The sequence below is a fragment of the Podarcis pityusensis genome (assembly GCF_964106645.2).
Source record: "Podarcis pityusensis genome assembly, chromosome: 3".
Taxonomy (NCBI): Eukaryota; Metazoa; Chordata; class Lepidosauria; order Squamata; family Lacertidae; genus Podarcis; species Podarcis pityusensis.
In genome coordinates, this window is record NC_138026.1 from 41,399,107 (window position 1) to 41,416,899 (window position 17,793).

At 42.5% G+C, this 17,793-nt stretch overlaps 1 protein-coding gene across 4 annotated transcripts in view; it reads right to left on the reverse strand.

The window, feature by feature from the left end:
- Window positions 1–1,748, reverse strand: part of CEP162 (centrosomal protein 162) — a 35,300-nt gene extending 33,552 nt beyond the window's left edge. For 3 of the 4 annotated variants that reach the window (XM_081000023.1, XM_081000022.1, XM_081000019.1), the window contains exons 1-2: window positions 1,619–1,748; window positions 429–517 (exon numbers count right to left, since the gene is read on the reverse strand). The gene's annotated coding sequence lies outside the window, so the exon portion shown is untranslated. Of the gene's footprint in view, window positions 1–428; window positions 518–1,039; window positions 1,172–1,618 lie in introns of those variants that run through there. The other variant, XM_081000021.1, reaches the window with a different exon arrangement.
- Window positions 1,749–17,793: the final 16,045 nt, after the last annotated feature.

Genomic DNA, 17,793 nt, shown 5'->3' on the forward strand with positions numbered 1-17,793 from the left:
CCGTAATAAATTATCTATCTAGTAAAATTATCTTTATGGAATGGGACGTCCCTATTTTCATAGGAGAAATGTTGGAGGGTATGTAATTCTATTAAAATGAATTCTTATCTTGTAAGTCAAAACCCGTCTTTTGTTATATTACTCTATAAAACACATTGAATGCTGATGGCTCCATATAAATAAACAACAAGCAAACAAAACGATTATTTCCTATAAGCCACCCACTCCACTCAACTAACACAAGAGAAATGATCCTGAGATTGAAATAGTTAGATGTACCATGTTTTGCTATGTTGTGCAACTTGGATATCTCCTTAGCTATGTTCTAGTCAAAGATCTCAAATATTTTTGTTCAGATAACTAAATAATAGAAACACTTCCCAAAATGTAAATAAAGCAATTGTCACTATGAATACAAGCAAACTTACCTCTCAAAGAAAGTCCCTTCCTGAGCCAATATGGGTGAACAACAGGCCTTTAAACCTTCTTCAAGTAATTCATGATCCAAGAATATATACTATATATATAAAAAGTAAATGAGAAGTGTCTTGATTGGTCTCTAATAGGACATTTTAAAGCTCTCTAGATGTGTCAGGTGCCGACACAAAATATCAAAAACAAATCCCAATTTGGGAAGTTTATCACAAAGCATATTTTCCACATCTTGCTCATTGTTCTTCTGAAACCTACATGGCACTACAATATAAAACAACAGGGATGACTGCAGAGAATTCAATTAAATAAGGTATTGTTATGTAAGCACATGGAAAAAGTCTCAGAAAACACGGTAAGAAGATTACAAATGCCACCTCTCATGACACATAATCTAATCTGCTTTTTTTAAATAAAAAAAGACACAAGAAATAATATTGTATTGCTTTACAACTAAGTACAGAAAGAAAAAAGAAAGAAAATATTTCGGCCTTTTGTAAAAACTAAAAATCCTATTCCTTCATCTGTAGTGCCTCAATTTATCTGCATTTATCATCAAAGAAATTTAACAAAGTGTCTAAGGAAAGCTTACATTATAATCCTATACCTGTTTTAACTCAGCCCTTTGAGTGCAATGGTGCTTACTCCCAGGAAAGCATGCATAGGACTGCCACCTTATGGATTTCCTGAGCTGCTAGCCTGAGCCCACCTGTCCTACTAAACGTAATTAGCCGTACTGAAAATCAGAGAGATCAGTTTCAACTGCGTGGCCCAAGTTTGTATATGCAGACTTGCATATAGATACAGGTGGATATGAGCAGCTTGAGGTATGAGCCATATGGATTTGCGTTGCTTGATGAGGAAGAGGGCAATTTTAAGTGCCCAGCATTCTGTTTCCAACGCTGGCAAGCGAGGGAGGGCGCTTAGAAGTAGGAAATGCGGCGGGGGGAGGGGGGGCTTTACACCTGATTCACAGGGAGACAAAGGCTCCTCGCATCTGCCACACCTGTTGACAGCCCTAGCCTTTTTGCATCTGCTTATTCCCTCTTCAAGTTCCCAGGGACCAGCCCCCCCCCCCGCTCCGGCAGGGCTGAGAGGCCTCGTCATAGGGGCCCGTTTCTTTCTCACCCCCACCCCACCCCGAGAAGGCGACGGCTCGCTTCTATATCCCCTCGCGGGACTTCACCTGCCGAGGCGGAACTCTTCATGGGACGACGAGGGTCCGCGGAGCGACTCGGCCCCATCCGCGCCAGGCGTCAGCCGCCGTTTCCTAGGAAACGAGCGGAACTCGACGGGCCACCGTAGGGTTACGGGCTACGTGATGGTCACGTGAGGCAGCGCCGATTGGGGAGGGAAATCTACAAGGGGGGGAAGGGAAAGAGACCGGCCTCTCGCCGTCACGTGGTACAAACGGTTCCTCGCCTCTCGCAGCCCGCGCGCGAATTAAAAACAACAACTCCGAACCCGTTTTATCTCAGCGCGTGACCCCACTTGCTGGAGAGGATAAAGGAGGGCAGAGCAAAGCGCTGCATTTTAAATGTTTACAATCTAAATAAATAAATACCGTTTTGCACACCCATGTAGTAAGGCTTGATTTCTGCTGCCGCCGCCTGCTCGAGGCAGGGCGCGCTGGTGCTCAGACGCAGCCATCATGGTAACAGATCGGAATTTCTGCATTGATTTCTATGGGTAGCTCTTCTGCTCTGGGGAGAGGGGAAAAGGAAGTCGTCGCCTGAAGCCAGGAACCGGCCCTGTGTCTTAAATCGAGGAATAATCCAGGAAAGAAACACAGCGCTTCGGAGGGACGGGGGCTGAATGGAAGCATCGCCAATGCAGCGCTTAGGGAAGCCAGGAGCCGCCTAACGGAGGGAAGGAGAAAAATGCACGGGGAGAACTGGGTGTGGGGCGGCGGCTGGAGATGGACGTAGGTGAGCAAAAGGAAACTTTGAGAGTTTGGTTCGCTTTCAACTTCTTAAGACAGCTTGCTACTGGCCGTGTCGATAACATCAGCACCGTAAAAGCATTCTGCAGGCATCATTGACTCTCCTTGTGTCACATTTTCTTGAGAATTCTGTTTTTGCTTTTGCTATCATAGAAGCGTTTAGCATTGAAGATGATCGTGCCTAGCAAACATAGCCAGTGGCCAAGGATGTTGGGAGATGCAGCTCAGCAACATCTGGAGGGCGAAAGGCTCTCCCCACGACACATACCAGGAATGCATCCCCCTCAGGCTTCCAGAGGGGGTTCAGTGAAAATCACACCGCTGCAAAGGAAGTACTGGAAGGCTAAATAAAAATAGTTGTGATTGTAACATAGACAATATGGTGGCAGCCTGTTTCTGAAATGCCAGATCCAGGATTAAATTTGGGAGCAATTTTCCTTTGAACTAAGTGGGGCTTCCTTTTAAGGAAGTGTGCATAGGCTTTGGTGTAAATCTTATGATAAAATCTTATGATTAAAAAGACCTTCCAGTTTAACATCAGAGTACAGAGTTAATGCTATCTAGTGTTGGCTCAATCTTCACAAAGCTGGGAAACTAAGGACAATGCCATAACAAATCCGTCTTGTAATCAACATGCATGTTGTGCAACTCTCAAACTGCTTGCTTATAACTTGCCATTCATGCACCCACACTTTTCATTAGATTTCCATGTGGGGCAGGGTGTGGGGTGTTCAGTGGGGGGAAGATACGGGGGGGGGGCCTTCAGTGTGAGGTGTGTGCATGGAAAGTTTCTGTGTGGAGCATTTCAGTGTGAGATGGCGTATATGTACAGCATTTCAGTGTTGAAGTCCATGAGAGAGGTTGTGTGTACATCAATAGATAACAAATTGAATGTGTGTAGCTTAGAGGGGGGCCTGTCATCATGATCCTGCCCCCTGTTTGCATGTTCACTCACCTCTACACTCTACACTACACCTCTGCATGAAGATAGATTTGCTTTCTAGCAATCACACTCTGAAACTGGAGGCAAACTATTAATGGAAAGAAAGTAAAAGTCAGAGGAAGATACAGAGATGTTTTCCTCAAGCAGCAAAGCAGCAAGTGGGGATAGCCAGAAACCACACTATCCTATGTACTCATACAGGGAAGTAAGTCCTCTTATGTTCAATAGGACTTGTTCGCCAGTAGTGTTCAGGATCACAGCCCAGGCCTCTTGTGTACAGCTGCACACACTTTACAACAAGTGGGGAACCTGTGGCCCTCCAGATATTATTGAACTCCAACTCCCATCCTCCCTAATCAATGGCTGCACTGACCGGAGCTGATGGGAGTTGGAGTCCAACAACAGCAGCATGGCCATACGTTTCCTCTTCTCTGCTTTACAATCTAAGACACTCTATGGTGAAGCTAAGATGCTAGAGTGGTTTACCAAAACTGAAGTAATCTTAAATAAGTGTGTTACATTGGCAACAGCATGAAAAAAGTAGAGTTGGCAACATTTCAGAACTGTAAAACAATGTGTTGTTTTGGAATGGATTTTCAGTGTCACTGCTCAACATGGCCCCATCTGTCTCTGCTTTGTTCAGTAGAGACTGGGCTGGTGGTCCTCTGACAAATTTGTGGCTAGGTTACTTGAAGTCTAAGGCTACAATTGCCTAAGGCAGCAGGAGTGAAAATTCAAGACTTGGGCTTTGTTGTTCAGTTCACAGCAGGCTGCACTTCCAAGTATAGAAAACAGAGGTCTTTCTATTTGCTCATCCCAATAAAGAATTATTCCAAACCTTGCTATACATGCCATAGATTCAGGTATCTGTAGCTAATGTTGCAACAAAACCAGATAAATATGTGGAGAGGCTTTATTGAGAACTAATTTGACTCACCCTTTTCTTCTTATATGTGATAATTGCATGCGGCATTGAAGTCTCAGTTGTCTCCCGGTTTCCACCTCTCCTCTGTATTCTAATTTTATTTTTCTACTTTTTGCATTCATTATTCTTACTGCATTTTCTATGTGCTTATGTCAATTAACGACCATTCTGTATGAGAAATGACCATCATAATAATAAAGTTTTTTTTAAGAAATAAAGGGGGAAAGTACCCCAAAGTGAGATCACTCTTGGGTATTTTCTACAGAATTTGTTAAACAATATGTTTTATGATAGAACACTGCAGCAGTAATGTAGTGTGTGTCCTTGTGTGTGTAAACACGCACATTGTATGTTTTATTTCCAAAACAGAAATATGCCCAAGTGGTGATGAAGCTTTAAAAAAGAGAAATTGGGGGAAGCTGCTGAGCTTGCCTGAGGCATCTGATTAGATAGTATTTCAGGACTGAACTTGAAAATATGTGAAATCAGATATTATGATAATAAATCTTAGGCCATTTTCAAAGCCATGTGTTGTTGTTTTTTTAAAAAATAAAGGGTTAGAAGTTTCATACGAGATGAAAAGCAAACAAACAGCAGTGAATGGAGAATTTTCCTTAAACTGTGCTCTCTGTTTGTGGCCACTGCTGCTACTTCCTTACATGACTATGCAATAAAAATAACACACAGCATCTGCAACCAAAAATAACAAAAGGGCTTACCGCACACGTACAAGCCACATAGCACTCAGAATTACCATTAGCTTCCTGGGAGGCGTTCATTTTTGTAAAAATGAAAAATAACCTGTAAATTCAATAGATGTTATTCGCACATCATAACACTGGCTCTCATGGCACTCCCCGGGACATGTTTGTGTGAATTGATTCTCCCCTCCTCAATATATGAAGCAAGCAATAAAAGTAGTAGACTGCTTCACCCAGAATAAGTCCTATCAGGGCCAGTGTCTGCCTGGTGTAATGGCTGCTTCTGGTTATATTTCCAAGCTTGTGTTTTGAAACTATAAGGAAAGCAGCCAGAGAATAGCCATGAAATGTCTGGAGTGGAGTGAGGTTCTTGAGTTTGGAAAAAAGATTTCAACATCATTTGCTCATCATTCCAAAATTACAAATGATGTGTGGCTTTGACCATTTATGATTTCTGGAAAACTGTGACTGCATTAAAAAAAATACGGGACAAAAAATAAATCAATCTGATATTCAGATTGTAAGGCTATGAGCAAGACCACCTGTTTATATTTATTTTTGAGCAAAGCTTAGCTGTAGCTGCTAAACAATATTTATTATTATTATTAATGATTGCTTCCAAATATGCTTCAAAAAGGGTTTCAGTCTACGCGCAGTAAATTATGCAATAGTCTCTTGTGTTGGAATCCAGACACCCTCGTGTGCAAGTGGAAAATGCTTCCATAGGCATGTGATAGGAATGGGTGAGATCAGAGGTGGAGTTAGGGGAGCATGACCAGTTTGCCTTCACTGGGCACCAAGCTGAGAGGGCATTGCAGGGGCCGCCACAACAGTGACAAACAACAGAAGGCAAGGGGGTGCCACTGAAATGTTAAAGCCCAAAGAATGTAACTGGTGAGATTTCCTTCTGACAGTAGCTGCCCCATACCTCATGGGGCACCCCTACCTTGTGAAACTTAAGGAATGCAAAGGGAGCTGAAGCCCTATGGCATGTGCAGAACACTTCAGATCCCAGTCTGTAAAACCCAATCCATCTGTTTCAGGACAGTTTCCAGCTGATTGCACTGGTATAGCTTCATTCTCTCTCTCTCTCTCTCTCTCTCTCACACACACACACACACACACTGCAGAACATCAAAGGCTTGGGTTTTTGTTTTGTTTTTTACATCTCCAAGTAGGCACAGACAGATATGTCAATTTCTGATCTCAGTTTCTAATTTTTATAATCTTGAGTTCTCCATATTTCTGCAGCAATTTGTGAATTGTATGCAGCTGTGACAAGTACATATTTTTCCAACCATCATCCCTAATATAATGCATTTCTTAAATGTTATTTTCACTAATATATTAATTTTATGCACATCTCTCCCTAATATATATATTTTGGTAAAAATTGGCTGGTTGAAGAACGGTATACAAAATTCAGAGAAGTTTGTTTCGGTTCTCATATTGTTTCAGAAACTGTGAATTAACTAGTTTTGCCTTTAAATGCAAAGTGAGTTGATTCCCTCCTCTCCCTGTCTCCAGGTAAGGCTGGAAGTGTACCCTGTTAGCCAATGATCTGATTCAGTACAAGATCATTTCCTATGGTCCAGTGCAACTCCCTACCATGGTCTTATCCAATATGTCAATACAGAAACTAAGCTTTGGGATTGTCTGTTGTAGGCAATTGTTTCTGAATTCTATGTAGGTCGCTTCAAAATGCTGGCAGAGATTTCAGCCTTCCATTTCGGATTCTTCTTTGGTTATTTTTAGTCCTTCTGAAGCCTGGGAAATCAGAAATATAACCACTTTGAACAGCCTAGAGAGCCAACTATAGTAGAAGCTCTGAATTTGATTAGATAAAACAACAAAGAGGTTCTGTTAGGGCAGAGGCAGGAAGAACTGAGGTGGGTGGCAATATCTGTCATAACTCAGGGGAAATGTAGCCTCAAAGCACTCAAAAGTGGGTGTAAAAATAACATAAGCAATAGACAACTTTCCCACATCTTGAGGTCACTCTTCAGCCTGAATAAAAAAAAAGAATTCTTCACATTCACTTGTTTTTTAACTTTTAAAGTATAATAAACAGTACATGAATGGGTGTTTCTTCTGAGAATCCTAGGGAGGGGATCTTCATCAGTCTCCCCCCCCCCAAAAAAAAGAGTGCTTCAGCAAGAAGTCTTCAAAACAAAAGAATCCCATAGCAATTGCATTTGTTTTGGGATCAGAACTTAAGAATCAAGATTATGTGTAAATCACCTCAGATTGCAAACTGTAAATTTATTCATTTTAGATTAAATCTATGCTGGATCAGTATTATTGCCTTCTCATGTTTGAGAGTTAACCTTTAGTTTAAGAGAATTTTCATTACTAAAGAATATCATTGTTCTATATAGAACATATTGGATATTTCTTACCTCAGAATATCCATAGGGTTGTTGCTCAGTGGCAGAACATTTGATCTGAATGCAGAAAGTCACAGGTTGAACCCCTGGCATTTCCAGAGAGGGCTGGGAGAGAATCGTGTGTGAAACTGGGAGAGAACTCCTGGAAACTTCTGCTGGTCATTGTAGACAAAACAATTGAAAATAAGTAAGCATGTTAAATACATAGTCACAATGCAAACATTCTGCCCAAATCCCCTGGGGAAACAAAAATATCTTTGCCTGACAAAGTTGGCACCAGGTGGGCATCCCAGGGGATAGAATACCATAGAAGGGAGAAGCTACAGAAAAGGCTTGTTCTCTCATCATCGCACTCTAGACCTTCTTTGGAGGTGGCACACTGAGAAGAGCCTCAGGTGACGATCTTAGGGTCTGGACAGATTCCTATGGCGAAAGGCAGTCTCTTATAGTGTACAGGTCCTCAGCCATAAAAGGTTTTAAAGGTTAAAAATGGCACTTTGAATCGGGTTCTGTAACAAACTGACAGCCAGGACAACACTTTCTTGTCCGAGTCTAGCTGCTATGGTGTTCACTAGCCATAGTTTCTGAACTGTCTTCAAAGGTAGCAGGCATGCCTGGTATATGGTGCACAGGGCCGTCTTTAGCATACGCGGCGCCGGGGTGCAAAGATCAGCCCAGCACCCCCAAATTTAGTTTAGCCCCCAAATTAACTTTTATTATGCCTTATGCCACTTTTATCATTTGATAAATAGCGCTTATGCCTGTGTGGCTCTAAAAGGAGTTTTTGTGTGTGTTTTGTTTTAAACCAGCTTTTCTAAAGAAGACAAAGAACACATTGGGAGTCGGTGTAAAGACTCCATGCATGCGCTTACGGTCGTAGAGAGGTGTCTGAAAGATGAGACCGGCGGGCATTGTGCGCATGCGTGGGAGAGCCATCTCAGGCAACCTTTCATTGTGGGAGCAACCTCATTTCTAGAGGAGCTGGGAAGGCCCTTGTGAGTGCGCATATACGAGTTCTTCGTCCAGAGCCTGTGCACACTCCTGTCGCTAGATAGGAGCATTCTCTTTCTGTCTCTCTCTCCCTCTTTCCTGTTACTCCCCCTCCTCCCGGCTTTGGTGAGCGATACTTTCCAGAGAGCTCTCCCTGCAGCAGCATTAGCAGGCAGGCGATGCAAGATCAGTTATGTCAAAGGTGTCGCTGACCCGCTGCCGCATAGCAGCTCAACCCAATATGCTTAGGCGGCTTCAGCAGCAGGCGCCTGGCGCCCCCCATAATTCAGTGCCCAGGTGCCCTGCACCCCTTGCTCCCCCGGGTAAAGACGGCCCTGATGGGGCACAAGGGGCCGCGCCAACCCCATATTGAGGAGGCTGCCACACCCCACTGAAGCCAGGCACCTTTCACACACCACAGCCACAGCCTACACCTGGGAGCCCAGGAGCTTAGCAGGAGCTGCAAAAAGTGAGGGCAATCTTCGCCTTTGCTCATCCCAACCTCCGCCTGGCAGCCCAGGAGCCTTGGAGCCAGGCAGGGGCTGCAATGAGCAAGCGCGAGGATTGCCCTTCCGTGCGTTCTGCCTCTTCCCAGCACACACTGGGCGGCTGTCACGTGACACGTGATGCATCACATGGTTGCACCCCCTTAATGGGGGGGGGGGCAAGTTAGCGCCCCTGAAAGGTAGCCACATGCACAGCACATTGCAGTAGTCTAACCAGAATATAGACAACCAAAGCCACCCTATCCCTGTTCAGTTTGGGTTGCAGCCAAGCTACCAGTCGAAGCTGGTAGAAGATATTTTGCAACAATGTAGTCAACTTAGGTGACACTGTTGGATTCATGAGTAATGTCAGCTGACTGACAGGTAGGCCAGGATCTGCACCACTCCTATGCTTGATTCTCACCAACACTCTCTGTCCCCTCCAGATAATAGAAAGCACACAGTCATTTATTTCCCAGGAAAGTACGTTGTTGGGATTCTAGTTTTCCTGATTTCATGTCTGTTATAAATGATACCAAATGGTTTTTCTAGTTCCCTGGCATTTCAAAAAAAGATTTTTTAAACAAAACAGTCACAACACAGCAAATGTTATGGAAATATCCTGAACACAGAGTTCATTCCAATTCTCTTTTTTATCTAAACAATTTTTCAATAAGAATTTTCTCTCGAACTATTATGCTCAGTATCCATTTTGCCTCTTAAACAGGGGCGGGGTGTTCGTTTTGCATTTTTAGAAGGACCACAGCTGTAATTTTCAGGAGCAAGTCCAAACAAACAATAAAAATGCAAAATTGTTAATGTAAACACAGCGAATAAATCCCTAATTCCCTTCCCCCACTCCTCCCGGAACAAATGATCAATTTATCAGACTTCTAAAATTGGTTTAGCAAATGCCTTTCCTTGAGATATATACAAAAACATACACATTTTTGTACTTTTAAAAAACATGCATTATAATTCAGGATGGTTTTTTTTTTAAAAAAAATGGTTTGGAGAGGTTTTTCTGCACTTTGCTATTTGATTTGGCTTAGGTATAGGTTGCACAATATATGCCTTTGTAAATCGCAAATTCCTGAAGGTTAAGGAAAACACAGCTTCGAAGCTTTAGGGGTGTAGCTTTTGGCGCTGAGACTGTTGACTAATGAAAAATGCTCTGCAGCTTTGCATGAAAACGTGTACAATAATTATCGTGGCAATGACATGATGTCTGACTCATCCTTGGTGGTTTGGATTGCATGTGTGGGATTGTGTTTTGGACAGAGTACTCCAGAATAGCAACACTCCATCAAAAAACACAGCAGTACACCTGTATTCCAAATGGCTGAATAAGGCAAAACACATGTCACCCCAACGCTGCAAATGAAATTTAACGGGGAAAGCTGCAGGAGAAATAAAGGCAAGGACCGTAACACTGGCATGTTTGAGGATTTGTTTCTCTCTCCAGCTCTCTGGGATGATTTATTCATCACTAAACCTCTGTTCACAAGCCATGTTTGATTTCACTTAATGCCGACAAAGTCGCTGCAACCGGATCTTTGGAAAGCAATGCCAAAGAATGTTTGATCCAGATAGATAGATTACAATAGCAGGCATAATTTACAATGAAAAGCCAACGCTGCTTCTGCCCCCAACGTGTGATGTGGTTTTAAAACACTTACAGGCCTGATTCTTATTTACACAAAGTTTTCTTTGCGCTGCTAAGAAAGGCCCTCAGATGTGAGGGTTAGTGACATTCATTCATTTTATTTTTTAAAAATTACTTTTATATGTCCCTTCCCCGCCAAGGAAATCAAGATGGCGTGCGTGTTCTCCCTCATATTTATCCTCAGAACAACCCTGTAGGTTAGGCTAAAAGGAAGTGACCCAGACCTAGTCTGCTACTCTAGCTTAGAACCAGGTATTTTTCTTTTGGTACATTTAGGGCATGCTTGCAGTATAAATATAAAACAGTTTTTTAAATCTTAAATGTACAAGTCAAAAAATAAAGCACACAAACATCTGAACAGTCAATAGTTAACAAAGGTATAATATTTTACTATGCCCTACAAAGTTAGCTGGGGAATAAAAAGAAAATGGGGGAAAACATAACAAAAGGGGAAAGGATTGTCCATTATAATACTGAGTTTAGAATTCCAATAGACTCTCAAATACTTTTCATTCTTTGACTGTAAAACAGTTTAACTGGCACAATTTCCTGTATTCCCGTGAAAGGGATCACTAGGCATAGTGTTAGCTCTCTCCCAAACTACATTTTCCTGAGTGAAAGGAGGAATATCAGTTAAATCAGATTAAAATCTGTTTAAGGCCACAATCCAACCCTATTGAATTGGATGCAAAGAAGCCAAATTGCATACAGCCGCCCTTGGTCATGCCACACAAGAACAGTGACTACAGCAGAAGAAAATGGCAGTAGTACATCATCATTGTAGGTGGCACTGCTGGGGTCAGTTCACCCTTTCCACGGTGAGGAACTTTTAGTGGACCACTGGGCATATTGGCCAGTCCCTCTGTTACTGAGAAATTCGGTTCAGGTGGAACTCTGCACATGTCTTTGAATATGGGTTTGGTTTGGCTTTTGGCAAAAGCATAGAGAAAACAAGACATTTTTGTGCAATAGCATCTGTGCATGGATTGAGTCCCCAGCACCCTTGCCATTTTTAATGCAAACACACCCTTATTCCATTCAAGGGATATCTCAGCTTTTCAGCTGTGAGTTTCATATAAAGTTTTTGGCTGTGAGTTTCTGATTGACCAGAGACCCCTTATGACCAGAGACCTTGCCTACGCTGAGAAAAAACATGTGTTTATGTCTGGCAATAACTCAGTATTAAAATAGCATTGAATGTCCCTTTTCATATTTTGCATGTGCATATTTCGGTGCACATACGTGTTCTCTCCTCAGTGTTCACCACATTGTCTCTGCACAGTATTCTAAAATGGACAGTATTTCTAAAATGGACAAAAAACAGAATCCATTTATCCCACTGGTGAGCCACACAAATACATATTCTTCCTGAAGATCTCCAGTTGCGGGATATTTAAATGCGTGTCACTACTCAAGTTTTAGTAGAGATTAATATTACCCATTTAGGCACCTTTTATGTTTTCTCATGCAAAAAAGTAAATAAAGAGATACCTTGAATATTTCAAATTTCACAGTGGATCACATCTACTTCTGGGACAACAACTGCAAATGTAGCCTTTCAGACACATGTCAGTGTGATGAGCCAAAATGCCAGCAGTGAGGGAGCACACATATGGTATTGTTTGTACTCCAAAGTACGGAGGAACGAAACAAGTTTAACAAATACAGATGGTTAAGATCAGTAAGGGTGTTTAATGAAAACAAACAAAGGACGGCTGCATATAAACCAGAACCTGTTTGCCTTTTGCTCCTTTTGACCAGTGACGAAGGACTGTTTTCTGAGTCTACAGCAACCCTTTCCTGGTGACAAATGTCCTGTGGTAGTTTTTGTTGTCTTCTTTTGGGGACTTTGGCCTCCACAGATGCTGACTGTTGCTGGTTCTTTCATGCTTACTCATCTGATGAATTAATGGTTGGGTATTTTTCCGCTTTTCTTTTTTAAATTAAACATTTGTACAACCTGTGATTCAAAAATACGCGTGCAGCAAGACAACTGGAATATGGGGGGGGGGGAGCAGCTCCTATTTCATTACAGAGGACAGATCATGATCCATTATATATATATAATTATTATACATTATATATATAATTATTTCATAAACAGATTCTAAGCAACTGAGGAAGCTTTAAAACATAAAAAGCATTACATAAAAGCAAAGAAGGGAAAAACCCCACCCCAAAACAAAAAACCTATGGCACAAAACAAGAAAAACACATACATTTTAATAAAAACTGTACACTCATACAACAAACAGAGAAACCAAAATTAACAGATCAGTCCATCTCTACACACAAACATGCATAAACTGAAAAATACAAAAGTTAGAGAAACCCACTTTAAAGGGCTGAAATAAACAGGCAAGCTTTCAGCTTATGTGTTCATGCAAAGGCTTCCCAAAAAATGGCATGGAGGATGTGGCATTTTGTATCTCATCCATGCAGTTATGGAGCAGACAAGTATCTACTTTGATGCAGAAACAATCATTTTCAAGTCACTGTTTCTACTGGATCTCTCAGGAAACACCGAGTCAAGTAGAACAAAATAGCACAGGAAGCTGCCTGTATACAGAGTCCACCAAGTTCAGTATTGTCTACACTGATGACCACCAGCTTTCTAGGATTTCAGTCGAAGAACATTCCCTTTCTTATCGGCAGATGCCAGAGATTGGAACTGAGACTCTTCCTCCATGCAAAAATGGTGCTCTGCCACAGTGCTGAGACCTTTCCCCTTCCCCTCTGCCACAGTGCTGAGACCCATCTAGTTCACCATCCTATTCTCACACTGGCCAGATGCTGATGGGAAGTCTGCAAGCAGAAGTGCAATAGCACTCTCCCCACTTGTGATTGCTAGTGGGGCATAACTACTTGAAACTGACATTAAAATAAAAGGCAGCAGCAATGACATTATTTATTTATTTTTGAAGATGCTGAAGTAGCGAAGACACAACTTATACTTATTATTTGCTACAAATGGGAATGAACAAGGCTATTGACTAGGGGTTTTTTTTTGTCCAGGTTACTGGACAAAACTGGATTTGTGTCAACCTGTGAACTGAATATTATGGATTGGTTTTTTAAAAAGTATGAATTTTTAATACATGCAGAATGTAGTTGCACCACAGAACTTGTCCTCACAGAAGGCAGTGATGTCCACCAGCTTGGATGGCTTTGAAAGAGGATTAGACAAATTCATAGACAATAAGGCTACCAATGGCTACTCCATGCCTGTGTTCTGCCTGTATAAAGGTAAAGGTAAAGGGACCCCTGACCATTGGGTCCAGTCGTGGCCAACTCTGGGGTTGCGGCGCTCATCTTGCTTTATTGGCTGAGGGAGCCGGCGTACAGCTTCCGGGTCATGTGGCCAGCATGACTAAACCGCTTCTGGCGAACCAGAGCAGGGCATGGAAACGCCATTTACCTTCCCGCCTGAGCACTTTGAGGTGCTTTCAAACTGCTAGGTTGGCAGGAGCAGGGACTGAGCAATGGGAGCTCATCCCATAGCAGGGATTCGAACTGCTGACCTTCTGATTGACAAGTCCTAGGCTCTGTGGTTTAACCCACAGCGCCACCCGCATCCCTTACTGCCTGTATAGATGGAGGCAATAATGCCAGTTGCTTGAAGCTATGTGAGAGGAGAGGGCTCCTGTGCTTGGGTCCTGCTTGTGGGTTTGCTGTAGGCATCTGCTTGGCCACCGCAAGAACAGGATGTTGGACTAGTTGGCCAGTGGCCTGATCCAGCAGCCTCTTCTTACATTCTTAATACATGGGAACCAGTATGGATATTGGTAAGTTTCTGAAGATTTTGTTTCCTCTTCTTAAATGTGACGCTGGGAATATGTACATAATCTTCACAGAATGGGAAGGTCACAGAGAAAAGAAACACTTTGGTACATCTGCCGCAGCACAACTGGATGCCTTCATTTGCCCAACTGCAACAAAACATGTCTCTCCTGTATGGGTCTCTGCAGCCACAGCAGGCAATGCAACCTTCTAACAGTTTGACTTCACCCACAAAGACACACTCCTCCACTGTCTCTCAAGACAGACAGATGGCAGTAACATTTATAGAGTTGGATCAGATCATGTGACCATCCAAAACTGGAGTATTTCCAACTACCTGGCCTTTGTTGGAAGACCTTCTTCTGTAGGTAATATATCCATACTTTGAGGGTATTTGCAGTCTTCTTAAAATTGAGGGGCTGCTCCTTTTAAATGCAGTACTAGCATACCAGCCCAGTATCCAACTGAACCATAGATCGCTGGTATGCTAATGCTGTTCATGTACAGCAGCGGTTCTCAACCTGTGGGTCCCCAGATGTTGTTGGACTACAACTCCCATCATCCCTGAGCTCTGGCCTTGCTAGCTAGGGGTTATGGGAGTTGTAGTTCAACAACATCTGGGGACCCACAGGTTGAGAAAGGCTGATGTAGAGGATACTGGTCTGATTTAAAAGTTAGCCATATGGAATTCCACACAGGAAAGCTTTACTAAAAACAACAGCATCACATATCCAATGGATTTCTGGGAAGACATATTTACCTTTGTGTCCTTGCAGCATTGTTATCAAAAGTGTAGGATAAATCTCCACATCCAAATCCTAGGCAAGAGGTGAGTCTTTATGATTTACGAAATCTTATTTGGCTCTAGCCTCTGGGAATGGGGATTTGGGGGTGGGGGGAGGAAACCAGTATCTGGTAGCAATGTCACACTCTTCAGTGAGGCTTAAAACAAAACTCAGAAATCAGTGTCAGGGGATTGTGTTGTTGTTGTTGTTGAATGAGGTATTTATCATATCACTTTGGGGTTAATCTCTTGAGCCAGCACTAGGGTGGATGAGGTAATATCTGCACATGCTGAGGATAAGATAGAATGGAAATGGATGGGTGGGAGAATGGGACGGTAACATGCCGTGAAGATTATGAGCCTGTTGGCTGAAATCAGTATGAGCTGTGACTGAGTAGTAATGTGTGGAAATGCCAGATTAGAATGGCTTTCATAGAGAATGCAATGCCCTCTGAAACATGAGTTTTCCGTAGCGTGTGCTGCAAAGATGGGGGCCTGCAGGAGTACTAAGATAAGTAATTGGGAGTTTGACATAATCCTGGAGGGAAGAAGTTCACAGAGCCAACACATTTCACGGATAAAACTTCAAGTCTCAGCCTTATTGATTTACTTAGGGGTGTCAGCAACTAACTTCTATGGGGTGTTGGAATTTTGAAGATAGAACCAAGTTAATGCTGTTCGTATGTCCCGGAAGGGAATGTGGCACTGGCTCATATGGTTACAGCATATCCTTAAACACACACATCCTAAAAGGATGATGGAAGAATTCCATTAGCTGTCTTTAAGCATGCCCTTAGTAAAAGCACAGCTCATCCAGTCATTTCAATTCTTCTTCTTCGTCTTCTTCTTCTTCCTCTCCCATGTGTTGATTTTTACAAAAACAAAATCTAAAGGTGACTTAACAAGATAATGTGCAACAGATAAAAACAATGAAACCCATAAAATTTTAATACAATGTATAATAAAAACATCTAAAATAGTCATACAATAGCATAACAACAAGGACAAGTCCTATCCAGTCCACTAAAAGTAACCACCACAGAGACCAGCTTAGTTACCAAAGGCCTAAGAGAATTAAAAGGTCTTAGCTTGGCACCTAAAAGCTGTTAATAATGGTGCCAGGAGCATTTCTCGGGGGTGATCATTCCACATAATTTGCTTTGGCCCAGGGTTGGTGCTTAATGAGCTTTTGAAAGTAATTCATTTTGAGAAATATGATTCTAGATATGAAGGGGAGCATAATCCTCTTTCCTTCTTAATCTCAGGACCTCGCACCTGCATTCTAGACTAATCAGCTCATCTTTAGCATGCTCTCACTATGAAGGGAAATTTCTGCTGTCAAATTTACCTAATAACCAGAGCCCTCTCAAGTTCCAGCAGAATGGTAATCTCAAACACAAGGGTCATGCATGGACTCCTAGATAATCTTTCAGAATGCACTTCACATTTCTTTAGGGTTATAAAGAAGAGACTGCAGAAACTTGGCAGGTCTCTTCTCTTTGTGTTTGACTGCTTTGAGGTGCAGGAAGAGGATGTGTGGTGAAAAGTGTTTTTGATATATGTACGCCTGCTTTGGTTGTAAGACCAGGATGTGTGGCAACCCTGTTGTGGATTAATACCCACATGGTAAGTGTTAGCCAATTGTGGAAATGTTATATAGGAGTCCTGCTTTCCTCACATTATAAATATGGCACCTGAAAGAATCTCAGTACAGTGGTACCTCGGGTTACATACGCTTCAGGTTACATACGCTTCAAGTTACACACTCCGCTAACCCAGAAATAGTGCTTCAGGTTAAGAAATTTGCTTCAGGATAAGAACAGAAATCGGGCTCCGGCGGTGCGGCAGCAGCAGGAGGCCCCATTAGTTAAAGTGGTGCTTCAGGTTAAGAACAGTTTCAGGTTAAGAACGGACCTCCAGAACAAATTAAGTACTTAACCCGAGGTACCACTGTACTGTTTTGGTTCTTATAGGGCACAGGGTGTCACTGAGAAAAACCTTTTCCATTCTGCATAAAAGGACAAATGCGTGTGAATTTGCCTCTTTTAAGTCTCCCTAGCAAGTGTATTCTAGATGGCCACAATCCAGGGAAATATGGGGGAAGAAGAGCCACAGACACAGGGAAAGCTCATTTTGAGCAACAACACAGGTTGCAAAGACAGCTTTTGACATAGCATGGAAAAATGGCTGCTCACTGAGGATATTAAAATAGCTCCCTGCACATGTGTGTGTGCCCATGTGTGTGTGTAAATGACCCTCATAGATCGGGGCTTAAGACACAAATTTCCGGAAGGTAATGCCCAAGGTAGGCTACTAACACCAGCCCAATCTTTGGATACTCAAATTGAATCCATGACATGAAGCAGCTTCCATCAGTTGATCCTACGCCTCCAGAACAGCTGTAACTTGGGCACAGTTATTTATGCTCTGGAATGTGATGTGGAGTTGTTTTTGAAGACTGGCCAGAATTCTTAGTTGGTTTAAAATGTAGCAGGAGAAGTGGGCACAAACAGACTGAGTTCCTTCTGGCAAGACAAGCCGGACAGGGCCAAGTCCAATCAATTCAGTAAGGCAATGCCAAGTCAGATGTAGAACGAATATTCTAGTCAAGTCAGTAATCAGGACCCTGGACAGTTCTCAGTGGCCCTTCATGCAACAATGCTCCATCAACAGAGAGCTGAAGCATCTGCAGTCTTATAAAGGCAGACAAGGCCTGTTTTATATTAGACCCCACCTCCTTCAAGGTGGCAGCTGTGTT